General features: G+C 36.5%; 1 long non-coding RNA gene across 1 annotated transcript; it reads right to left on the bottom strand.

Moving 5' to 3' along the window:
• Positions 1–106: 106 nt before the first annotated feature.
• LOC309797344 lies at positions 107–17,715 on the bottom strand. Its single transcript, XR_014292599.1, has 3 exons — positions 17,648–17,715; positions 15,002–15,192; positions 107–193 (listed from the first exon to the last, which is right to left on the bottom strand). It is a non-coding gene; the product is annotated as an uncharacterized lncRNA (long non-coding RNA).
• Between the last annotated feature and the right edge of the window lie 10,222 nt (positions 17,716–27,937).

Raw genomic sequence — 27,937 nt, 5'->3', positions numbered from 1 at the left:
ACCTCGATGGAATAATTCTGACGAACCTGGGAACTCGTGGTTGATCAGTGATAAGGAGCTAAGCTCAAAAAACGGTGTTGGCCTGTCCTGGAGGCTGAGGATAGCTGATTCCAAAGGTTGCGACAGGAAGAAAGGCTGGACGGTTGTCGGTGGCTGGAGCAAGGAGCGTCCCTGGGTCTGTTCATTCCAAACACTGTTGAAGCAAAAGGCAGATCTGCAGGACTGCCGAGCGCACTGCCTCAAATAGGCTTTGATATAAGTGAACAAGAAGTCCAAGCAAGGACCAAACTTACCCTTCCCCCCACCAAAATAGCTGGCGATACTAGAATCTAGATCTGGGTAGGGATTCTTCCATTACTTTCTTAACATTCCAAGCCACTAGAGCAGTGGTTCTCAAAGTATGGTCACCTTGTAACCAAGCAGTACCCTATGGGGCCTTCCTAGGACACACCCATCCCCCATAGCCTCTGCTGTAGTTCCTCTCTGAAGTACTCAGATAATAGTATCTCAGGCATATTTCTGGAGTTTTCAGATGCTAAAAACCACCACCCAATGGAAGAAATGAACTCCTTGATGATCATGAGCACGTAGCCCCCAGACCTTCTGGCACCTAAGGATGGATAATGTTACCTGTCCTGTGGCCTCAACATCAACCAATCAGAGGATTGTGCATGAGATGATCACATTCCCTGGGACGTCCCTCCCTCACCTGACCTTTAAAAATGCTTTGCTGAAATCCTTTGGAGATTTCAGGGTGTTTTGGAACATGGGCCACCCCTCTCCTTGCTCGATCCTGCAATAAACCTTTCTCTGCTCCAGACTCCAATCTTTAGGTTTGTTTGGCCTCACTGTGCTTTAGACACACGAACCTGCATTCGGTAACAACCTGACCAGCTTTACCAGCTTCCCCTGATAATATGTCATATATTCAAGTTTTAGGGCCCTGTCCCAGCCCTATGGAATCAGCAACTCTGGTGGGGCTCAGTGATCTCTGTTATAACAGGCCCTCCAGATGATTTTTATTCACCTTAAAGTTCGAAAATATCTGCATTGTCAGCTGGCCAAAGCGTCCACCAGCAGGTGAAGGGGAGTGTTGCCTGGAAAAGTTAGGGAGTAGCCAAGTCAAGTACAGCAGCATTTGCCGTGGTGGTAATGGAGAATGCCTTTTCTCCACTGGTTGGCACAGACTAGTATCTGGGGGCAGTGGCAGGGTTATTTAGGATGCTTTACATTTCAGTGTAGAGTGACCTCTGTCCTGGTTTGCCAGGGACTTCCCCTGTGTGAGCACTTAAAATCTCATCCTGGCAAACCCCTTAGCCCTGGATTTGAAAATCTTAGGGAATAACATGAAATTTAGGGGAAACATGATCTAGGTTTTGGGCAAGTCACAAGTGCTAATTAAAGCTAAGCAAGTATGGACAACATCTAGCCTTCTTTACCCAGTTGCGGCGGCGGGGTGAGTGTGTAAATCTGATTGGGTGAAAAGACTTATTGTTAAGAAATCTTTGTAGAAACATCCCCTTCTGCTTAGTCCGCTGGTTCTCACTTCTGGCTAGACATTGGCATCGTCTGAGGAGATTTAAAATGATTTTATTGGTTTAGGATGCCCAAATGTTGGTGTGAGGGTTTTTAAAAAGTGTTTCAGATGATTCTAATGTGCAGCCAAATTTAGGTGCCACTGCTTAAGCTTTTGAACCGCTGCTACATATTTTCACCTCATCTTCCTATGAGAATATCCAACTGTAGTTGGTTTGTTTGTTTTTTCTTTTTCTTTTTTTAACTGTCTTATTATAAGATTTACTGTCTTAAATAAGATTGAATGTACAGAAAATCCTGCTAGTCCATCTGGTATAGCTGGATCCTTAGACTAGTATCGTTAAGATATATACCACTTAAGTATTGTGACTGGTCTTTTAAAAATTAACATATGCATTGAATTAGTACCATCTGTTTTGAAGTTGTCATGTTGGGGAGCTATACCTCTAATCTGCTGCCATTGCTAAATATCTAGACACCTCTTATTAGGAATTGCTTTTAAACATCTTTAGGGATTAAAACCAAGATTGCTGTATTATTTGTACTGGGACCACACAAACCTCACAAAGTTCCCCCGCTGTACCATCTACCCCCATCTCTAACCCTTGGCAACTTCTAATCTGTTCTCCATCTCCACAGTTTTGTTATTTTAAGAATAATGTGTAAACATCATCATGAATTACTTAATCTTCGGAGATTGGCTTTAAAACATTTTTCCCTTGGCATCATTCCCTTGAAGTTCATTTCAATTTTTGCATATATTAATAATTTGTTCCTTTTTGTTGCTCGGTAGTATTCAGTCATAAGATTTTATCACAATTTGTTTCAACATTCATCCATTGAAAGACATTTGGGTAGTTGCCAGTTTTTGGCTGTTATAAATAAAACTGCTATGAACATTGACGTGTAAGTTTCTGTGAGAACTTAATTAAGTTTTTGTTTCTTTTGGATAAATGCTCAAGAGTACAATTACTGCGTTGTAGGGTGAATCTAATTTTAAGATTAAAAGAGACTGTCAAGCTGTTTCTCAGAGTGGCTAAACCATTTTATTTTCCCACCAGTGATGTGATATAATTTTTCAATGTACTCACCAGCATTTGATGTTGTCACGATACTTTAATTTTAGTTATTCTCTGATATCTCATTATGGTTGTAATTTGCATTTCCCCAATGGCTAATCATGTTGAGCATCTTTTCATGTGCTTCTTTGCCATGTGTATATTCTCTTCCATGAAGTGTCTGTTCCTGTCTTCTGCCTATTTTCTTTTTTTTTTTTAATGTTTATTTATTTTATTTTTTTTTAATTTTTTTGCCTTATAACAAATTTAATCAGTTATACATATACATATGTTTCCATATCCCCTCCCTTTTGCGTCTCCCTCCCACCCTCCCTATCCCACCCCTCCAGGCGGTCACAAAGCACCGAGCTGATCTCCCTGTGCTATGCGGCTGCTTCCCACTAGCTATCTACCTTACGTTTGGTAGTGTATATATGTCCATGCCGCTCTTTCACTTTGTCACAGCTTACCCTTCCCCCTCCCCATATCCTCAAGTCCATTCTCTAGTAGGTCTGTGTCTTTATTCCTGTCTTACCCCTATGTTCTTCATGACATTTTTTTCTTAAATTCCATATATATGTGTTAGCATACAGTATTTGTCTTTCTCTTTCTGACTTACTTCACTCCGTATGACAGACTCTAGGTCTATCCACCTCATTACACATAGCTCAATTTCATTTCTTTTTATGGCTGAGTAATATTCCATTGTATATATGTGCCACATCTTCTTTATCCATTCATCCGATGATGGACACTTAGGTTGTTTCCATCTCCGATCTATTGTAAATAGGGCTGCTATGAACATTTTGGTACATGTCTCTTTTTGAATTATGGTTTTCTCAGGGTATATGCCCAGTAGTGGGATTGCTGGGTCATATGGTAGTTCTATTCGTAGATTTTTAAGGAACCTTCATACCGTTCTCCATAGCGGCTGTACCAATTCACATTCCCACCAGCAGTGCAAGAGTGTTCCCTTTTTTCCACACCCTCTCCAGCATTTATTGTTTCTAGATTTTTTGATGATGGCCATTCTGACTGGTGTGAGATGATATCTCATTGTAGTTTTGATTTGCATTTCTCTAATGAGTAAAGATGTTGAGCATCCTTTCATGTGTTTGTTGGCAGTCTGTATATCTTCTGTGGAGAAATGTCTATTTAGGTCTTCTGCCCATTTTTGGATTGGGTTGTTTGTTTTTTTGTTATTGAGCTGCATGAGCTGCTTATAAATTTTGGAGATTAATCCTTTGTCAGTTGCTTCATTTGCAAAGATTTTCTCCCATTCTGAGGGTTGTCTTTTGGTCTTGTTTATGGTTTCCTTTGCTGTGCAAAAGCTTTTAAGTTTCATTAGGTCCCATGTGTTTATTTTTGTCTTTATTTCCATTTCTCTAGGAGGTGGGTCAAAAAGGATCTTGCTGTGATTTATGTCATAGAGTGTTCTGCCTATGTTTTCCTCTAAGAGTTTGATAGTGTCTGGCCTTACATTTAGGTCTTTAATCCATTTTGAGCTTATTTTTGTGTATGGTGTTAGGGAGTGATCTAATCTCATACTTTTACATGTCCCTATCCAGTTTTCCCAGCACCACTTATTGAAGAGACTGTCCTTTCTCCACTGTACATTCCTGCCTCCTTTATCAAAGATAAGGTGACCATATGTCCGTGGGTTTAACTCTGGGCTTTCTATCCTGTTCCATTGATCTATCTTTCTGTTTTTGTGCCAGTACCATACTGTCTTGATGACTGTAGCTTTGTAGTATAGTCTGAAGTCAGGGAGCCTGATTCCTCCAGCTCCATTTTTCGTTCTCAAGATTGCTTTGGCTATTCGGGGTCTTTTGTGTTTCCATACAAATTGTGAAATTTTTTGTTCTAGTTCTGTGAAAAATGCCAGTGGTAGTTTGATAGGGATTGCATTGAATCTGTAGATTGCTTTGGGTAGTAGAGTCATTTTCACAATGTTGATTCTTCCAATCCAAGAACATGGTACATCTCTCCATCTATTTGTATCATCTTTAATTTCTTTCATCAGTGTCTTATAATTTTCTGCATACAGGTCTTTTGTCTCCTTAGGTAGGTTTATTCCTAGATATTTTATTCTTTTGGTTGCAATGGTAAATGGGAGTGTTTCCTTGATTTCACTTTCAGATTTTTCATCATTAGTATATACGAATGCCAGAGATTTCTGTGCATTAATTTTGTATCCTGCAACTTGACCAAATTCATTGATTAGCTCTAGTAGTTTTCTGGTAGCATCTTTAGGATTCTCTTTGTATAGTATCATGTCATCTGCAAACAGTGACAGCTTTACTTCTTCTTTTCCGATTTGGATTCCTTTTATTTCCTTTTCTTCTCTGATTGCTGTGGCTAAAACTTCCAAAACTAGGTTGAATAAGAGTGGTGAGAATGGGCAACCTTGTCTTGTTCCTGATCTTAGTGGAAATGGTTTCAGTTTTTCACCATTGAGGACGATGCTGGCTGTGGGTTTGTCATATATGGCCTTTATTATGTTGAGGAAAGTTCCCTCTATGCCTACTTTCTGCAGGGTTTTTATCATAAATGGGTGTTGAATTTTGTCGAAAGCTTTCTCTGCATCTATTGAGATGATCATATGGTTTTTCTCCTTCAATTTGTTAATATGGTGTATCACGTTGATTGATTTGCGTATATTGAAGAATGCTTGCATTCCTGGAATAAACCCCACTTGATCATGGTGTATGATCCTTTTAATGTGCTGTTGGATTCTGTTTGCTAGTATTTTGTTGAGGATTTTTGCATCTATGTTCATCAGTGATATTGGCTTGTAGTTTTCTTTCTTTGTGACATCCTTGTCTGGTTTGGGTATCAAGGTGATGGTGGCCTCGTCGAATAAGTTTGGGAGTGTTCCTCCCTCTGCTATATTTTGGAAGAGTTTCAGAAGGATAGGTGTTAGCTCTTCTCTAAATGCTTGATAGAATTTGCCTGTGAAGCCATCTGGTCCTGGGCTTTTGTTTGTTGGAAGATTTTTTATCACAGTTTCAATTTCAGTGCTTGTGATTGGTCTATTCATATTTTCTATTTCTTCCTGATTCAGTCTTGTTCTGCCTATTTTCTAGTTGGATTTTTTAAAGTTTTTTGGAGAGTTCTTTTTATATTATAGATACAAGTCATTTGTCTCATATGGGATTTTCAAATATGTTTTCCCACTGTGTAATTTGAGTTTTCATCCACTTAAAATGATCTTCTATGAAGCATTTTTAACTCATTTTGATGAGATCCAATTTATCAGTTTTTGCTTTTATTGATCATACTTTCGGCTAAGAATTATTCACCTAGTGCTAGATGCCAAAGATTTTCTCCTATTTTTTTTTCTAAAAATGTCCTGCTTTTACATTTAAGATTATGATCCACTTTGATTTAATTTTTGTGTAAGGTGTGGAGGTTTAGGTTAAGGTTCATTTTTTGTTTGTTTGTTTTTGTCGAGGGATGTCCAACTGTTTCAGTACCATTTTTTGAAAAGTCTATTCTTCCTTGATAGCTTTCGCTCTGCTGTCAAAAACAAGTTAAATGTATTTATGTCAGTCAATTTCTGGGTTCTCTATTCCATTCCATTGATCTGTGTATCTACCCTCCATGATGACTGCAAAATCTTGAAATTGGGTAGATTAATTCCTCCCGTTTTAATCTTCCTTTACAAATTGTTTTAGCTATTCTTCAGCCTCTTCTTACCATATAAATCTTAGAATAAGCTTGTCTATATCCACAAAAACCTTGAGGGCATTTTAAGAGTAATTATGTTAAGCCTCTTAAGTTGGGGAGAATTGATATCTTTATTATGTTGTGTTTTCTAATCCATGAACAAGGTATGTCTCCCTATTTTGGGGGGACTTTTAAATTTTTCTTCATCAGCATTTTGTAATTTGCAGTATAGAGGTCCTATAAATGTCTTATTGGGCTTATATTTAAGTATTTATTTAGGTCCATTGTAAATGGCATCACATATTTTTATTTAAGCTTCTACACATTTGTTATTAATATATAATTTGATAAAATTGTGTTGATCTTGTACTCTAAAACATTTACAAACTAATATGATTTCTCAAGCTTTTTGTGGATTCCTTGGTATTTTCTCCATTTAGATTATCATCTCATCTTCAGATACAGACAGCTTTACTTTTCCTTAGGCAATATAATAGGATATATTACTATTCAACATTCAGTAGGCTATATTCCTTCCTATTCAACGTAGTAGGAATAGTCCTTTTATCTTTTAAATAAACGTTTTAAAAATTTAACTTTTAAATTTATGTATTTATTTATTTTTGCTTTATTTTCTTAGTAGAACCTCCATTAATATATTTAATAAAAGTGATGAGAGCAGATATCGGTGCCTTGTTTCTGATGTTACAGAGAAAGCATTCAGTCTTTCACAGTGAAATATAATGTCGATATAGGTTGTTTGTAGATCCTCTTTATGAGTTTCAGTATGTTCCTTTTCCATTCCTAGTTTGCTTGGAGTTTTTTTTTTCTTCTTCTTTTTAAAAATTTTTTAATTTTATTATTATTTTTAACAACTTTATTGGAGTATAATTGCTTCACAATGGTGTGTTAGTTTCTGCTTTATAACAAAGTGAATCATTTATACATATACATCTGTTCCCATATCCCTTCCCTCTTGAGTCTCCCTCCCTCCCACCCTCCCTATCCTATCCCTCCAGGCGGTCACAAAGCACCGATCTGATCTCCCTGTGCTATGTGGCTGCTTCCCATTAGCTATCTACCTTATGTTTGGTAGTGTATATATGTCCATGCCTCTCTCTCGCTTTGTCACAGCTTACCCTTTCCCCTCCCCATATCCTCAAGTCCATTCACAAGTAGGTCTGTGTCTTTATTCCTGTTTTACCCCTAGGTTCTTCATGATATTTGTTTTTTCTTAAATTCCATATATATGTGTTAGCATACGGTATTTGTCTTTCTCTTTCTGACTTACTTCACTCTGTGTGACAGACTCTAGGTCTATCCACCTCATTACAAATAGCTCAATTTCGTTTCTTTTTATGGCTGAGTAATATTTCATTGTATATATGTGCCAAATCATGAATGGGATTGGATTTTGTCAAATGCTTTCTCTGCATTAATGGATAGGATCACATGACTTTTCCCCCTTAATCTATTGGATATGGTAGATTACATTGTTTGATTTTCAAATATTTAACCAATTTTGCATAACTGGAATAAATACCACCTGTCATGGTATATTATTCTTTTTATATATTTCTGGATTTAATTTGCTAATATCTGGCTGAGGATTTTTACAGGCAATTTCATAAAACATATTGGTCTGTAGTTTTCTTCTTTCTATACTATTCCTGTCTGGTTTTGGTATCAAGGTAATACTGGCTTCATAAAATTAATTAGGAACTGTTCCCTCTACTTCTATTTCTTATCAAATCATGTAAAATTGGTTTTAATTCTTTAAGTCTTGGGTAAAAGTGAAACATCTAAGCCTGAATATTTCTTTTGGGAGTTTGTAAATGAAAAATCAGTGTTTCTAATGGTTACAGGAAAATTGAGATTATCTATTTCATCTTGGCTGAGTTTTGGTAGTTTTGGGTGTAGAAGCATTGGCCCATTTCATCTACATTTTTGAATTTATAGTGTAGACTTGTTCATAATAACTTGCCCCTTATTAACCTGCAGGATATGTCATGGTATCCCTGGTTGCATTTCTGATAGCTGTGATTTGTGCCATCTCTCTTTTTACCTTTATCAGTCTTGCTAGATCTTTATTGATTAAATTGTTTATTTCCAAGAACCAGCCTTTTCTTTCATTGATTCCCCCCCCATTTTCCTTTTTCAGTTTCATAGACTTCTGTTTCATCTTTATTATTTCCTTCTTTCTGCTTGTTTAGTGTTTTTTCCTATTCCTTTTTTACTATTGTAATATAGAAAATTAGATTATTGCTTTGAAATATTTTCTTTCCCAATTTAGTGCTATAAACTTCCCTTTCAGCATTGCTTTCACTTCATTCCACAAACTTTGATCTGTTATATTTCCATTTTCTTTTATTCTATGCATTAAAAAATTTTTCCTTGATGCCGTCTTTTTTACCCATGAGTTATTTGCAATTGTGATGTTTAGTTTTCATGTGATTGAACATTCTCCTGTTCTCTTTCTGTTATTGATTTCTAGTCTGATTCCATTATGGCTAGAGAACATACTCTCTATGATTTTAATTCTTTTTAATCTGCTAATGTTTTTTTATCGCCCAGTATATGGTATATGAGTGAATGTTCCACAGACAATTGAATATGTATTCTGCTCTTATTGAGTGTGTTCTTTAAATGTCAGTTATGTCCTGTTGATTGATGATGTTTTCAGTTCTTCCATATCCTTGCTGATTTTTATGTCTGGTTGTTCTATAAATTGCTGTGTTGACGTCTTAAATAATAATTGTGGATTTAAAATTTTCTCCTTTTACTACCTTTTTCAGTGTTTGCTTCATGTATTTTGCAGTTCTGTTGTTTGTTGCACACACATTTAGTATCACTAGGTCAAATAGGTGGATTATTCCTGTTATCTTTACATAATGACCCTCTTTGCCCCTAATAATTTCCTTTGCTCTGAAATCTACTTTATCTGATATTAATTTAGCCATTCCTGCTTTTTCTGATTAACGTTCACATGATATATCTTTTTCATCCTTTTACTCTGAACCACCTATATCATGATGTTTAAAGTAAGCTTCTTATAGACAGTATATAGTTGGATCATGCTTGTGATTTTTTAATCTACTCTTCCAATCTCTGTCTTTGACTTGGTTATTTAGATCATTTACAGTTAATGTAATTATTGCTATGTTAAAGATTAGGTCTACCATTTTATTTTTTGTTTTGTCTTTTACCTTAGTTTCTCAATCTTGTGTTTCTCTTATTTTGCCTTCTTGTGGGTTACTTAAACATTTTTTAATAAGCCCATTTTAATTTATTTATTTATAATCATGTGTGTATACTGTGTGTATAGTTTTCCTAGTGGTTGCTTTTGGCATTACAGTATACATATGTAACTTATCATAGTCTACTGGAATCAGTGTTTTATTACTTCAAGTGAAGTTTCAAAATTTTACTTCCATTTAGGTCTCTTGATATTCCCCAGTTTTAAAGTATGACTTTCTGTAGTATTTCCTTTCTCTACATTGAGAACCACATCACATGATGTCATAATTTTTGCTTTGACCATCATATAGTATTTAAGAAACTCACGAGGCTAATGATAGTCTCTTATATTTACCCCATTTGTTTTCACCCATTCCATTGTTCCCCTTTTCTTTCTGAAGTTCCCAGTGTTCTGTTTTTGTTTTCTTATGTTTTCATAACTGTAGGTGATATCTGGGCTTTCCAGTGCCATTGGATATGAGTTTCGGGAAACCCTGAGCCTGGCTCACTTAATACTGCTGAGTTGGGCGGTTTGTATATGTGGGGCCTGTTGGCTCAGCAGATGCTAGCAGACTAGACTAATGTTGATGGGACTAGTGCCACAGGAGGATGGGTTCCCATTCAGGCTATGCTGCTGCTACAGTAGATCAAGTCCCCCTCTACTCCAAGTGTGGGGCAGTGACCTGCTGCTGTCACTGCTTTGCATTAGGCTGCTTTTCCTCAGGTGTGTGATGGGATCACATGGAAGCTGCTGCTGCTGCTATCAATCACAATGTTAAATTCATTTCAGAAATACTGAAGTATAAATATATAGCCTGGCTCTTGTAGAACCTCTGTATTTGTTTTTTATTGCTTTCACACAAATTACCCAAAATTTAGTGACTCAAAACAAGGTAAATTTATTACCTTACAAGTCTGACATTGGTCTCAATTGAGTAAAGTAAAAGTGTTGGCAGGATCGACAGACGAATGGATAAAGATGTGGCACTGGGATTCCCTGGTGGCGCAGTGGTTGGGAGTCTGCCTGCTAATGCAGGGGACACGGGTCCTGCCCCGCTCCAGGAAGATCCCACATGCTGCGGAGTGGCTGGGCCCATAATCCATGGCTACTGAGCCGGCACGTCCGGAGCCTGTGCTCCACAACGGGAGAGGCCGCAACAGTGAGAAGCCCACGTACTGAAAAAAAAAAAAAATGTGGCCCATATATACAATGGAATGTTACTGAGCCATAAAAAGAAATGAAATTGAGTTATTTGTAGTGAGGTGGGTTGACCGAGACAGTGTCATACAGAGTGAAGTAAGTCAGAAAGGGAAAAACAAATACCATATGCTAACACATATATATGGAATATAAAAAAAATGGTTATGAAGAACCTAGGGGCAGGGCAGGAATAAAGATGCAGCCATAGAGAGTACACTTGAGGACAAAGGGAGGGGGAAGGGTAATCTGCAATGAAGTGAGAGAGTGGCATGGACATATATACACTACCAAACGTAAAATAGATAGCTAGTGGGAAGTAGCCACAAAGCACAGGGAGATCAGCTCTGTGCTTTGTGTCCACCTAGAGGGGTGGGATAGGGAAGGGAGGGTGGTAGCGAGATGCAAGAGGGAGAGGATGTGGGGATATATGTATATGTATAGCTGATTGACTTTGTTATGAAGCAGAAACTAACACACCATTGTAAACCAATTATACTCCAATATAGATGGTTAAAAAAGAAAAAAAAGTGTTGGCAGAGCTACATTCTTTTCTGGAGGCTCTTAGGGGTGTTTCTGTTCCCTGGACTTTATCTGCTTCCAGTGGTCACTTGTAGTCCTTGACTCAGAGTCCCCTTTCTCCGCCTACAAAACCCAAAATGTTGCATCACTCTGATTCTGGTTCTATTAGGACATCTCTCTCTTTCACTTTCTAAAGTTGGGAATGGTTTTCTGCTTTTAAGGACTCATGGAATTAGATTTGTTCCATGAGTTAATTCAGGATAATCTTTCTATCTCAAGGTCTATAACTTCAGTCATATCTGCAAAGTCCTCTTCACCATGTAAGGTAACATATTAATAGGTTCCAGGGATTAGGGTGAGGGTATTTTTAGGAGCCATTATGCTGCCTACCACACACTTAACAAGTGACCTTGAGAAAATGACTGAGATTTTTAAAGCCTTACTTTCCTCAAACATAAAATGGAAAGAAAGATAACTAGTTAATATCATGAAAGTGAAACAGTATATATGAAATCAACTAACTCAGAAAATAAGATTTCTTCTTTTTCTTTATGATTTACATGATTCTCAGAGTTCAGTTACTTGAAGAGTTACATTTTTTTAAACAGAACTAAGGAATTTCAGGGTTCAGGTGCTGTAAGATTGTCTGAATTACCTGAGTAACAATTAGCTAAGCACAGGTGTAAAGCATTTGATTTACTCCCTAGTGTTTTTTATCTTCTCATCCCACTAAATGCATATCCCTTGTCTAGCTCCAGCCAGTAGAGTCAGAGCTTGTTTTACTGTTTAACTAAAGTTCAATTTAAATTCTCTCTACATCTCCAGATTCTCAGCCCTGGTTGCATATTATAATCACCTGGGGAGATTTCAAGAACTACTGATGTCAAATTTCTACCTATCATGGATATTTGAGGAGGGACCTGGAATGAAATGCTCTAGCTTATGGTTTTTGGAGCCAAATCATGTTTCTACAGATACTGTAGAAAGTATCTTCTAGGTATGAAAATAGTTCAGATAAGTCAAATTTCTCAGTAAAAGATGACAAAACTATGGCTTAGGTGGTAAATTTTCCATGTCAATTTGTCTGGACCACCATGCCCAGTTATTTGGTCAAATATTATTCTGGATATTTCTGTGATGACATTTTTGTGTTTTTTAAAATTTTTTATTATTTATTTATTTATTTATATTTTTGGCTGCGTTGGGTCTTTGTTGCTGCACGTGCGCTTTCTGTATTTGTAGCAAGCGAGGTCTACTCTTCATTGTGGTGCACGGGCTTCTCATTGCAATGCCTTCTTGTTGCAGAGCATAGGCTCTAGGTGCATGGGCTCAGTAGCTGTGGTGCATGGGCTTATTTGCTCCATGGCATGTGGGATCTTCCCAGACCAGGGCTCAAACCCGTGTCCCCTGCATTGGCAGGTGGATCCTTAACCACTGTTCCACCAGGGTAGTCCCTGTGACGGTGTTTTTGGATGAAATTCATATTTAAATTGGTGGTGGACTTTGAGTAAAGCAGATTATCCTCCATAATATGGGTGGGCCTCATCCAATCAGTTAAAGCTCTTAATAAAACAAGACTGACTTCCCTGTTGCAAAAAGGAATTCTGCCAGAAGGCTTACAGAAATTGAACTGCAACTCTTCCTAGAGTCTCTAGACAGCCTAACCTGCAGATTTTGAATTTACCAAGCCTCTATTATTGTGTGAACCAGTTGTTTAAAATCGCTCTCTCTTTCTCTATCTATATATAGATATGGATATAGATATAGGTATTAATATCGATATCTAGATCTATATCTATCAATATATATGGGCACATTGTATACACCTGCTGTTGGTTCTGTTTTTCTAGAGAAGCTTGACGAATATAATGTCCCATATAAATAAAAGGATGAACCCAAGTTCACCCAGGTAGAAAGTAGTACAATGAGACCTGGAACTTAAGGCCTCATGACTCATTCAGCTGTGAACACTGACCCAGAACTGGGGTCCGCAAACTCTGGCCCACTGATCAGATCTCGCTTGACTCCTGGTTTTGTACATAATGTTTTGCTTGAACACAGCCGCACCCATTCATTAACGTATTGTGCATGGGGGTTTCTGTGCTACAGCAGCAGATGGGCAGTTGCAACGGAGATGTATGGTACACAAAATCCAAAATATTTCCTATCTGACCCTTTACAGAAAAGATCTGCTGACCCTTGCTCTAGGATGCCATCTGTTTTCTGATAGCACTGAGGAGAATAATTCATGCACATTGTGATAGATTGTTAATCTCACGTCCTCCTTAGGTCAAAGATCTCTCAAGTGCTCACCCTTGCAATAGCCAGCTTGGGGAGCACTGTCTGAGGATGCAGAAATATTTCTTGCCAGGTCTTTCCAATCCACACTGCTCCCTGACTATGGTTCTTAAAACCTATTTTTTAGAAAATTTTTATTGGAGTACAGTTGATTTACAGTGTTGTTAGTTTCAGGTGTACAGCAAAGTGAATCAGTTATACATATACATATACCCACTTTTTTTTTTTTTTTTGCAGCACGTGGGCCTCTCACTGTTGTGGCCTCTCCTGTTGTGGAGCACACTCTTTGGACGCGCAGGCTCAGCGGCCTTGGCTCACGGGCCCAGCCACTCCGAGGCATGTGGAATCTTCCCGGACTGTGGCACAAACCCGTGTCCCCTGCCTCGGCAGGTGAACTCTCAACCACTGCATCACCAGGGAAGCCCCACTTTTATTTTTTTTAGAGTGGTTTCCAAATAGCCCATTACAGAGTATTGAGTGGAGTTTCCTGTGCTAATAAGAAGAGCAGGTTCTTATTAGTTATCCATTTTATGTAGAGTAGTGTGTATATTTCAGTCCCAATCTTCCAGTTTAACCTCCCCTCCACAATCCCCTGGTAACCCTAAGTTTGTTTTCTACATCTGTGCCTCTACTTCTAAAACTTGTCTATTTTAACCAACTACCACTCATTGCTTACTGTCTCTGGCTTCATGTACTTGATAATAAATCTACTTCTTATTCTATCCTGGATGGATGACATGTTCCAAGGACTGAGATAATACCTTATTCTACATAACTTGTCCTTGATATTGTCTATCTTGGGGTCTTCATCTATGTCCCACAGAAGACAGTCACACTCTATCTTCTAGTACTATTAATAATACCACATTTTAGGGCATGAATTTGACCCAATGCACTGAACTATCCTTTTAGAAGCTGTATGCAACCTGTCACTGGGTTTTAGCACAGGGGTACAACTCAGATTAGTGTTCATATTTAAACAAATCTACTTGACCAGAAACCTTTTGTCTCACCATTTATTTTATTACACAAATAACTTCTGTCTTTGCATCTATGATGTAAATATTTTTAATTTCCTAAATTATCTGAAAAATTATTTAGAGCTTCTGTTTCAATAGGCATTGGAATTGCTGTGTTATGTCTATTTCATTATTTTATTTCCAAATGTTAAGGTAGGCTTCAAGCTTTGGCCAAGAGAAGACAGGAAAGGGTTTAAAAAGAAATGAAGAGTGGGAAAGATTTCTGATGCAAGGGAGACTTAATAAAGGTTTGATTTTGACTCAATATTTTATGTCATTGCCAAATAGCTCCCTGGTAAACTTCCACTCTTTGGTAATCATTAAGTACAGAAATTAACAATCAAAATATGCAGTGATTCTCTTCATTTTCTAAAAACAAACCTGTATCTAGATGAGAGGAGAATTCATTTCATCACTCAGGCTCTGGACTTACGACTCCAAGTCCTGTCTTCTTTCAACCATACCTGCTAAGTTTCGGTCTAACTTCTTGAGCATGAGGTGATGGCTTCAGCTTTCATCCCCTTCCTCAGTATATAGCTTGGTGACTATGTGTAAACGATCTAAAACTTGAGAACTTGGGTTCAAATCTTGACTCTAAAATTTACTTGTTGAGTTCTCTTGAACATGTTATCTGTTTTTGCCTCAGTTTTCTCATCTATAAAATAGAGATAACATTACTTCTCTCAGCGAGTTGCTATGAGGGTTAAAAGAGAAAATTCATACAATGCAAGAATTTATCAGTTCTTGGAACACAAATACCGAAAAGAAATGTTAGCCATTATCAAGGGCCCCTCATTTTATGGATAATATAGATTAGTTTATATAGGTCTAATATTTACATATACATAAACATTTTGTACCTATATGTGTGTGTACGTTCTTAGAAATTGAGCAGTCAACATTCACATCTAAAAGTATGTGCTCTGTGAAATATAGATCTCCTGTGTACACAGTGCTCTAGTTGTCTATTGCTACATAATAAAGAAGTCCAAACTTAGTGGTGAAACAAACAAAAATTTTAACATGTGCTCAGATTCTGTGGGTCAGCAGTTCAAAGAGTACACAGAGGAGATGGCTTGTCTCTACTCCATGACTGATATCTGAAACGTCAGCTCATGAGGATTCAAATGGCTGGAGCTGGAATCATCTAGATAATTTTAATTCCCATGTCTGGCTCTTGAGATGGGATGACTTGAAGACTGGGCCCAACAAGGACTGTTGCCTGGAGTGCCTATAGATGGCTGCCCATGTGGCTTGGACTTCTTATAACGTGGTAGTTAGGATTCAAGATAGAGTATCCCAAGAATGAGTGTCCAGAGTCAAAGCATTCCACGAGAATCATGCAAAAGCTGCATGACCTTTTATGATCTAGTTCTAGATGTTACAAAGCATCACTTTCATTATATACTATTGCAGGCATTGGGGACCTTTTTCCATAAAGTGTCAGACACTCAATATTTTAGGCTTTACAAGCCATACTGTCTCTTTTGCAACTACTTAGCTCTGCTGCTGTGATGTGAAAACAGACAGAAACAATACATATACTAAGGAACATGGCTGTGTTCCAATAAAGCTTCATTTATAAAAGCTGGTAGATGGCTAGATTTGGCCCCCCAGCCATAATTTACTGACCCCTGCTCTATTGTTTGAAGCCATGGAAAGCCTGCCTAAATTCAAGGGAAAATGGCCACATCTGGATACGAAGAATGGCAACGAATCTGAGACCCTGTATTAAAACCACTACATAAGAGGATCTGTCTGCATACCTTGTTTCTCCCATGTATGGTGGATATGAGGTATTGGGACATGTTACATCTCTGTAAGCCTGGGTCAAGGTCAAAGTTGGAATCTGATCTCAATGACCTTGATTTCTGGAATAATTGGTAACTCTAATTATGATTTCCTTACACTCCTTACCCCAATAAATTATACCACAAACGATAGATTTCAAGTAAACAGTTGCTTTATGGCAGATTTTTATTAAGTCTCCATTGACTGAATTATTCCATTTTGGTTGGAAAGCGTGAGTTTTGTTTCTTTCCTAAAGAGATCTGCAACTTTTCAGATGTGGCGTTTCACTCTACTGAGAGGGTGATGTAGGCTTTTATAAAAGGAAAAAGCAGGGCAGGCTGAGTTCACTCAGATCCTATTAATGCTTACAGGAGTAACTGAAACTGGAATACAGGCTTCCAGGTTATCCTGTCCTGTGCTCTTTCCGGTAGGTGCCATGGTCTGCTGGGCCTGGCAGTAATAAGTTTTGACCTTTACCTCTCTACGCTATTGTGAAGTGGTTTTGGGTTTTGTTAGCTCTCTTATGAGTTTGTACGAAATTGTGTCCATAAAGTCGGCTGAATTCCTCAGGGAAGGATGATAGCTGTTACTGTGTTATTACTGCAGATGTTGTGTTGGTTACCCTTTTTTTCTTTTCTTTTGTCCAGTTGTATCCTGAGCTTAAAAGTTATATTATCCGAAATGAAAGATGTGCATCTGGTGGAAAATACTAATTTAAGGGATGAAAATTCCTGATGATTGCTTCAGTCAACCCTTAATACACACTGAGCTTCATCAGTAAATAGACAACTCTCAGACCTTTCCCTTGGAAGAGGTCGCATAATCAGGCTTTGCGTTGATTTTGCATTCTGTTCGTTAGAGATAGACGAAATTAGAGTAATTGGCTGGTACAGGGAAAGCACAAAGAACTTTCTTCTATTTTTGTGATGCATCCCGTAATAAGGGTTGAAAATGAGACTGGAGGTAAGAACGTGAAACTCAGAAAAGCAATGGAGAGAGGATATAGTTTCTTGGAAAATATTCTTTCAGTGTTGGCCCAGAAGATATATGAAGCTGAGGAAATTTTTATTTTAAATGATGATTTTTGTGTTAACGATGTGAGTGTGGAATTGGTAAGAATCAGGAAGAAAGCATCCTTTTCCACCAAGGACTTGGGAGCAAATGAAACCATAAATACTCCCCGCTCTTGGAAACCCTTTTGGAGCAGTAATCAGAGGAGGGTAAAGGCAAAGCCTCAGGGCAGAGGTGTTCAGAGCAAAGGGATAGGAGGAGAAGAAAAGGAGAGTGGATATTTTTAGAGCTGTCATTTTGAAATTTACCTGCTTCTGATTCAGTGCTGCTTTGCTACTGTGTTGGTCCAGTGGAAATCCTCAAAGCAGGAGCAGCCCTATTTTAAAATAATAAGGTTAGAGCAAGTGACTTGAATCCGGGTCTCTTTAGCTCAAGAGCACAGAGGGGAGTGTGAGGAAAGAGTGAGGCTGCAAGGAATTGTTCACTGGGTACATTTTCCCCAAACCTCACTAACTGGGAGAAACTGACCACTGGATTCTGTGCCTTGAAGGAAAGCAAAAATGTTGAAAGCAAAGAGTGTGGAGCTGGTTTAGAAAGCAAGCTCTATCATCTGGTCACCTGCTGATGATAATAGCATTGGCTGAGACCTGACCATTTACAATGAAGGCACTTCTGTGGGTCATAAGTTCCAGGAGGGCCAGAACTGAGTATGTCCGTTTCAGCATTTAGCACGGTTTAGCATCTTCGAGCCCGGTACATTATTGGCATATAGTAGACTTAAAAATGAATATTTGTGGATTGTCTGAATGAGTGGATGGATGTGTGTGATTCATATCCTCTTTGCAGGTCCTATGCCCTACAGTGGATTTTCAGTGTCAGATTGTGAAAGTATTTATGACGGGGATTGGCATTGTTCCCTATCTAATGGATAAAGGTTACACATCAAAGGACTTTACACTGACATCCCAAAAGCCTCATAGGAACTACTTAACAAAAAAATGAAATTGGATTCTGTATAATTTCTAATTTATAAGCTGGCCAGAACACTGGTATTTCAGCCAGTCCTCTGGTAGTTCCAGTGATGTCCCCATGATCATCCAGGCATAATCAGAATGGCTTTAGAATTTGGGAGCCAAAATGTTCCTCAGTATTAACTGCTTTGCTAGTTCATTTAAGAAAATGGACTGTTGAAAAAATAGCTTCAGACACAATATGGCACATTTTATGATTTAGCATGAAATCTGAGAAATATAGCAGTTACCTGAAGCCTGCAATGGTAAAGTTCCCTCTGCTATTGAAGTTATTTTCTTTAAACAAAGATTCTACATCAGTAATGAGATATATATATATATATATATATATATATATATATATATATATACACACACACATATATATATATATATATACATATATATATCTGGCATTTTATCTTGATGTCACTTAAGTATTTCTATATATTATTCCCACATTTGGGAACAGAAATGTTGAAGTTATATCAAGATAAGAAGTTATTTATTAACAGCAATGCTTTTTCAAGAATCTATCAGGCAGCATTTGGAGGAAGAATAACTTTACACTGTTACAGTCTCCACAAATATTGCACAAAATGATTTAAATGTTAAAGCTCTCATATAAGAAGAGTGGTATTCATATTTCCATTTACAGCTTGCAAAGAATCTAAATGTTGCTTTTTCTGAAAAAAATCTGTGGGCCATCAAAATTCTATTTTCCCAGAAGTACTCAGGGATGATCATAGTGAAAATAAAAGCACATGGAAAGAATATTAATAAACAGTGGTTAGCAAGATTTCAATGAGAGGTAGAAAAAGGTTAAGTTAATAAAAGAACCTAGGGGGCTTCCCTGGTGGCGCAGTGGTTGAGAGTCCGCCTGCCGGTGCAGGGGACGCGGGTTCGTGCCCGGGTACAAGAAGATCCCACATGCAGCGGAGCGGCTGTGCCCGTGAGCCATGGCCGCTGAGCCTGGGCGTCCGGAGCCTGTGCTCCGCAACGGGAGAGGCCACAGCAGTGAGAGGACCGTGTACCGCAAAAAAAAATAGTTGACTATTAGAGAGATGGTGAATATGGCAAGGATGCAGATCTAGTTCTTCTACATGAATTATTAGTAATTATTATCAAATGCTACATATATTGTATATACCTGTCACACAGAAAAAGCTGTTATGATAATATAGAATATAGTGTTACTTTTTATATTAAGTTATTCTTCATGGATATTTTTATATTTTCCATCAAGTCCTGTGTTTTAAAAATTCCTTTCAAATATAAGGATTTCCAACTGACCATTCCAGTCAAGATTCTGGTTTTCATAATGAGCAAGACTGAGTAAGAAGCATATACAAAATATTTTCCTTCTTTAGAGTTACTATTCAAATGCAACTATACGAAGGTGTATAAGCTGCTCTACTGGAAGAATCATTGTAATTACTGATTCCTAAAAATTACTAATAAAATTTTTTACATTTTTACATTTCTTTTTTATACCAAATCTTTGAAATAAAGAGAAAACAAAGTCTAACCACAGTAAACAGAGATTCACTTACTTATGGGATAATATCAAGAGGTAAATCATGTAGGTATTTGAAAAATAAAAGTCAAACTTTTAAAATAATGAACTTTTTTTTTAGAGAAGTTTTATATTCATGGCAAAATTGAGTGAAAAGAATGAGAGTTCCCATATACTCCCAGTTTCCACAACCTCCTCCACTATTAATATCCCAAACTAGATGGTACATTTGTTACAATCCATGAACCTACACTGATACATCATCATCCCCCAAAGTTCATAGTTTCCATTCATGCTTGTTGTTGTACATTCTATGGATTTTGACAAATGTATAATGATATGTGTCCTCCATTGTAGTGTCTTACAGAGCAGTTTTACGGTCCTCAAATCCTCTGTGCTCTGCCTGCTCATCTATTTCTTTCTCTTCCTTGGCAACCACTAATCTTTTTACTATCTCCACAGTTCTGCTTTTTCCAGAATGTCATTTAGTTGGAATCATACAGTTGGTAGCCTTTTAGATTGGTTTCTTTCTCTTAGTAAGATGCACTTAAAGTTCATCCATGGGTCTTCATGGCTTGATAGTTCATTTCTTATTAGCATTGAATAATATTCCACAGTCTGGATGTACCACACTTTATTTACCCACTCACCTACCAAAGGGCATCTTGATTGGTTCCAAGTTTTGCTAATTATCAAAAAAGCTGTTGTAAACAGTGTGCAGGTTTTTGTGTGGACATATGTTCTCAATTCATTTGGGTAAACACCAAAGATGATTGCAGGATCATTTGGAAATAGCATGTTTAGTTTTGTAAGAAAATGTCAAACTGTCTTCCAAAGTGACTGTACCTTTCGGTATTGCCACTAGCAAGGAATAAGAATTCCCTTATATGTGGAATCTAAAAAATACAACACATTAGAGAATATAACAAAAAGAAGCAGACTCACAGATATAGAGAATAAACTAGTGATTGTCAGTGGGGAGAGGGAAAAGTGGAGGCAGTATAATAGGGGATTAAGAGATACAAAGTATTATGTATAAAATAAGCTACAGTGATATATTGTGCTGCACAGGGAATAGAGACAATATTTTATAACTATAAATGGAGTATAACCTTTAAAAATCGTGAATCACTATATTGTACATCAATTATACTTCAGTAAAAAAAAAAAAGAGTTCCTGTTGCTTCACATTCTCATCAGCATCTGGTGTTGTAAGTGTTCTAGATTCTGGTCATTCTGATAGATGTGTAGTGGTATCACATTGTTATTTTAAGTTGCAGTTCCTTAATGACATATAATGTTGAATATCTTTTCATATGCTAACTTGTCACCTGTAGATCTTCTATGGTGAGAAAAAAGGTCAAATTTGATGAAAACTATTTAACAATAGATAAATGCCAATGAATCTCATGAAACACCACTACCATCATAATTAAATTGTTGAAAACAGCCATAAAGAGTATATCTTAGGAGCAACCAGAGAAAAAATGACACGTTATGTATGTGAAAATACAAGTATGAGTTATGCAGACTTGTCAGAAGATTTGTAAGCCAAAATAATATAAAATGGCATTTTTAAAGTACCAGAAAGAAACTCCCAACCTTGGATGCCACAATCCGATCCTGTCCATTAAGGATAAGAGACTTCTGCCCTTCTTTAGCAACCAGAAAACTGCAAAATACATTAATCATATGTTTGTAGAAATTTACAACAGGCATCTAAGGACTGTGATCCCTAAGAGAAGGGAAGCAGAATTTGCACACATCTTTGCAATGTATCAAGCCCGACAGCAAAGACATCATTCTAGGTGCTGTGTAATCGTGTGTAGGTTGCCACCTCCCTTGTTCTGGTCGATATGCTCCTATTCATAAAGTTTATTACTGTATTTTATACTATTTTCTTTTTCTTTTTCTAAAATCATTGTTATCCTCCAGTGGTTTAGATCCCACATCTCATACGTAACTTTGCCTTTTTGCTTCTCTCTTAGTTGCTCACTCTCAGATTTAACAGACAATTTACACTTTTACTTTGTGGTATACCTTTTATAGACACTGTAGTTTGTTTTTCATTGAACTTTATTCTTCATTTCACTAATATTTTTATATTGATTATGTATTGAAATAATACTATTTTGTATATATGAGGTAATATAAATTATATGGTAACATTTTTATGTCTTTATTCTTACAGTTTCAATGTGGTTACTATGAGATAAAAAAATTATATGTGCTTCATATTATATTTCTGTTGGATAGCACTGCTTTTGAGGAATAACAGAACAATTGGATATCTATACAGACAAAAGTAACCATGACCTTTATATGAAATAATCATAAAAATAACTCTAATTAACTCATAGATCTAAGCATAATACCCAAATTATAACACATCTAGAAGAAAACAAAGGGAAACACATGGTCTAAAGACAAGAAAACAATTTTTAGATAATACAAAAATTATGAAATATAAAATAAAATATTGACAATTTAGTATGTATCAAAATTTTAAAAAATTTCTATTGTATAAAAATCAAAATTAAGAAAATCAACAGGAAAGATCAAACTTGGAAAATGTTTGCAATATCGATATCTGGCAAAGAACTTATATACAGATTAAAGAACTTTTACACTTCAAAAATAAAAAGACAATCCAATGGGAGAAAATGGCAAAAATATATTTATGGATATGTTATATATATAAATGTAAAGTATATGTATCTATGAATATATGCTTATTGGCTATTTGCATATCTTCCTTTTATTTTTAAGTGCCTAATTATATTTTTTATATAAATACACACTATTACATATAAAATAGATAACTAATAAGAACCTACTGTATAGCACAGGGAACTCTATTCAGTACTCTGTAATGACCTATATGGGAATAGAATGTAAAAAAGAGTGGATGTATGTATATGTATAACAGACTCACTTTGCTGTACAGCAGAAACTAACACATTGTAAATCAACTATACTCCAATAAAAAATTAATTAAAATATTGACATATATTGTATATAACATATATATTAAGTATATATAATTTGTATAGATTTAGAGATTGCTCCATCAAAGACGTACAGATTACAATTATAATGAGATACCACTACATAACACTATAATGTCTAAAATTTAGAAAACTGTTAATATCAACTTTTGATGTGGACCTAGAGAAACATGAATACATTGTTAATGGGCTTGTAGCAAGAAAGCTTTAAAGTTAAATATACATTTACATATGACCAAGCAATTACCTAATAGTTCATACTTATCCAAGAGATATGAAGTCTCATGTCACACAAATTTGTTCAAAAACTGTGTAACACCATTATTCATAATAGGTAAAACTGGATATGACCAAAATATCCAACACGATTTTTTTTAACGTCTTTATTGGAGTATAGTTGCTTTACAGTGGTGTGTTAGTTTCTGCTTTATAACAAAGTGAATCAGTTATACATATACCTATGTTCCCGTATCTCTTCCTTCTTGTGTCTCCCTCCCTCCCATCCTCCCTATCCCACCCCTCTAGGTGGTCACAAAGCACGGAGCTGATTTCCCTGTGCTATGCGGCTGCTTCCCACTAGCTATCTACCTTACGTTTGGTAGTGTATATATGTCCATGCCTCTCTCACTTTGTCACAGCTTACCCTTCCCCCTCCCCATATCCTCTAGTCCATTCTCTAGTAGGTCTGTGTCTTTATTCCCGTCTTACCCCTAGGTTCCTCATGACCTTTTTTTTTTCTTAGATTCCATATATATGTGTTAGCATACGGTATTTGTCTTTCTCTTTCTGACTTACTTCATTCTGTATGACAGACTCTTAGTCGATCCACCTCACTACAAATATCTCAGTTTTGTTTCTTTTTATGGCTGAGTAATATTCCATTGTATATATGTGCCACATCTTTATCCATTCATCCGATGATGGACACTTAGGTTGCTTCCATGTCCTGGCTATTGTAAATAGAGCTGCAATGAACATTTTGGTACATGACTCTTTTTGAATTATGGTTTTCTCAGGCTATAGGCCCAGTAGTGGGATTGCTGGGTCATATGGTAGTTCTATTTTTAGTTTTTCAGGGAACCTCCATACTGTTCTCCACAGTGGCTGTATCAATTTACATTCCCACCAACAGTGCAATAGGGTTCCCTTTTCTCCACACCCTCTCCAGCATTTATTGTATGGTACTGGCACAGAAACAGAAATATAGATCAATGGAACAGGAGACAAAGCCCAGAGATAAACCCACGCACATATGGTCAACTTATCTTTGATAAAGGAGGGAAGAATATACAGTGGAGAAAAGACAGCCTCTTCAATAAGTGGTGCAGGGAAAACTGGACAGGTACATGTAAAAGTATGAAATTAGAACACTCCCTAACACCATACACAAAAATAAACTCCCCTAACACCATACACAAAAATAAACTCAAAATGGATTAAAGTCCTAAATGTAAAGCCAGACACTATCAAACTCCTAGAGGAAAACATAGGCAGAATACTCTATGACATAAATCACAGCAAGATCCTTTTGGACCCACTTCCTAGAGAAATGGAAATAAAACCAAAAATAAACAAATGGGACCTAATGAAACTTCAAAGCTTTTGCACAGCAAAGGAAACCATAAACAAGACCAAAAGACAACCCTCAGAATGGGAGAAAATCTTTGCAAATGAAGCAACTGACAAAGGATTCATCTCCCAAATTTAGAAGCAGCTCATGCAGCTCAATATCAAAGAAACAAACAACCCAATCCAAAAATGGGCAGAAGACCTAAATAGACATTTCTCCAAAGAAGATATACAGACTGCCAACAAACACATGAAAGGATGCTCAACATCACCAATCATTAGAGAAATGCAAATCAAAACTACACTGAGGTATCACCTCACACCCGTCAGAATGGCCATCATCAGAAAATCTCCAAAAAGATTTATACGGGTGAACCAGTTGTGGTGTATCCATACAATGCCATATCATACAGCAGAAGGATAGAATTATGAGGAATGCAACAAGGATGAATGTCAGAAACATTATGGTGAGAAAAAAGCGAGACACACAAGAGTATGTACTTTATGTTTCTGTTTATATGACTCTCTAGAAAAGGAAAAATGAATCTCTGGCGACAGAAAACATATCAGCAGTTGCCTGTATCATATATGGAGTAGAGAGTGACTGCAAAGAGGAAAGGGAAAACTGCAAAGGGGGTAATAGGAAAATTGTCTACCTTGATGGAAACAGAAGTTACAAAATATTTACATTTGTCAAAATTCATTAAAGTGTACATTCAAGTCAGTATATTTTTAGATTATACCACAATATATTTCTTTTAATAAAAATAATTATGAAGAGTAGGTAAGGGGGCAAAGGACCTGAAAGCCAGCTTTAGCTATGTTAGAGCTGTAAAATCAAAAAAAGATCAAGTTGCCCCTAATTTAAAAACCAAGAAAATGCATACAAGTTGAGGAATAGAGATTTTAACTCATTTTAAGAGTGAGTTTTCTAACAATTAGAGCTTCCTAAAAATGAAATAAACTTATTTTGAGTTGGCAATTTCTTTCTCAGTGAGGACATTCAAGTACAAGATGACGATCATTTTTCAGGTGTGTTGTAGAAGTGCCTTAGAGATTGAAATTTGCATTAACCAATATTTAAGATGATTCAATAACATCAGAAAATATGCTATATTTATATATGCTCTTTTATGGTAGAGTTCTGTCTATAATTTTTCTAAAATATCCTTTGAATTAATATTTCAATAGTAGTCTCCAGTGCTGCAAATGTAGGCCAGAAAGTTAGATCTGTGCACAGTCTATTTTTAAAGAAGCTTGTAATCTGGAAGAGAAGATAGACAAAAATGTTGTAGCAAAATGCAGTAAGTTTCATAATACAGATATCCTCATGCTCTTATATGACATGGAAGCAGTGTCACATTCTTAATATGTCATTTTTCTGAAATACTTCAGTATTAATTTCTCATAATTATAATTAATTAAGGCATGAATTATTTACAGAGAGATTCTAGTTATTCCTAAAATATTTGGAAATTGTTTTAACATGAAGGTATTTCTTAGAATACCTCCAATAAAGTTCCAAAACATGTCTTTCAAAGCCTAAATGTGTTTGTACAATCCTGGCAAACCTCAAGGAAAAATGTGAATGTTGCTGATTATCCACCATTTAAAGTTTTCTAGGCTTTGGCATTTTTCTGTAAGTAGAAATAATTGACTATGAACTATGCAAAGCGTTGTTTTACCTGAATTTCTTTGAGATCCATCAGATGTGGCCATTAAAATGAGCCAATCTCCTCCATTACAACTACTCACTGTGCAGGCTTCTAGTCAAGCATTGGTGGAGATAGCGCAGCTCAATTTAAATTAAAATTCAAGGTAATGTAACTAAACAAGTGAGTCCTATCCTTTTCCCCTTACTTTCCCTTAGAGAGTTTTTGAAGTTAGGGATTTGTAAAATGAAAATATTAAACCAAATTTAATAGCAAAATGTCATTTTTGTCATTAGTGAAACCAAGCCCAGTTTCCACTTACCCCAAAGTATAAATTGCCTATCTGAGAAGCAGTTCAAATTTAAGTCATGTCAGATTGGTGGTCTTTCTGAGTTTCAGTTTGGAACTCTTATTTGAAGTCATTGTTTCACTCAAGAGCATCTCAATATCAATAGCAGGTTTTCTACTTCAGCAAAAGCCTTGATGTACAGCAGTGCCATTGGGTCCAGAGGATAACCTCTTTGTACGTGTTTTCTCCCAGTCTCACAGCAATGTTAAAGTCACTGATATCACAGAGCACATTTCTAATCCTAACTGTATGCCCTAATTTTGGCAGAAATCCACTCCTCCACTTTTATGCAATGTATTAACAGCCAGCAATTTAATTGTATTTGTTGAGACAGTAATATCAACGTGAAGCATTCCTTTTTTGAGGCTCAAATTCTTAATATTTGCTTTCCCCTTTGCAAGAAATACTTACTCCTTTACTCCCTTGTCCCCTTAGGCTACCTACCTCATACATCAATTAAGAAGACGTTTCACAAGGGATGCCTTTCCTCATCCTTCCAGGTGAGAAAGGCTGCCTGTTCCATGGCTCATAGTATCTTGTCTATATTTACTACAATTAGTAATTCTTCTTTAGACTGCAGGCTCTAAGAAGTATGGACAATGCTTGCTTTCCCCCACCTTGTATTACCAGCACCTAATGCAGTGCCTGGGACATAGTAGAAATTCTATAAATATGTAATGATTGATGAATGAATGAATGAATGAATGTGTTAATAACAAGATAAATGCATAAATCGTACTTGTAAAGCACAATACAAAGTAATTTCATTAATATCCACCCACTTACTTGTACCTTTATACCCTTCTCTTCATTTATATATCTTAGAATTACTTTTAATTTTATCAGCAGGGATACAGGATTTAATGACTAAATTTTGATGAAATGTATTAGAAATATTCGTGAGTGAGTAAGCACTATGCCATGGTGAGAGAGAGAAAAAAATAAAAGCTATTGTTATATTCTTGACTCAAGTCATACTCAATATTATTTGTTACATATTATATTACTCACGCAAATGCATTCTCACTGGCATGGTATCACCTGCATTATTATAATTTCCATTTCCTTCCCAATCCCTTTAAAGCCCATATCTGACCCTTAGACTTATTAAATTGCATTGTTTTAAACCACTTCTCCAATTTGTCAAGGTCATATTATGGCCATGTTGAATTTTGATCTTGACAAAGTATTAATCAGTCTTATCAACTAAAGAGAACTGTAAATTACTAAATCCACATGCTTTTCTATCATCCTAATCTTGATGAAAATATTAAATAGCCTCTGGCCCAGGATTGACCTCTACATATAAAACTTCTGTCCACTTTGTTGAGGAGGAACTATAAATGAGTTTGATTGTTCTACCTACTTTGTTTCCAATAAATAGGTCTCTGGTGTGATCTATTTTTATAAATTTGTGAATGAATTCAATTTGTAATATTTTTATAATATTAATATTTAATGTCTGATTTCAAGTCATGGATGAAAAAATGCTAA

Source organism: Mesoplodon mirus, assembly GCF_964341445.2.
Source record: "Mesoplodon mirus genome assembly, contig: HAP1_SCAFFOLD_317, whole genome shotgun sequence".
Lineage (NCBI taxonomy): Eukaryota > Metazoa > Chordata > Mammalia > Artiodactyla > Ziphiidae > Mesoplodon > Mesoplodon mirus.
Note: the sequence above shows the minus strand (reverse complement) of the source record. Positions and strands in the feature narration are given on the sequence as shown.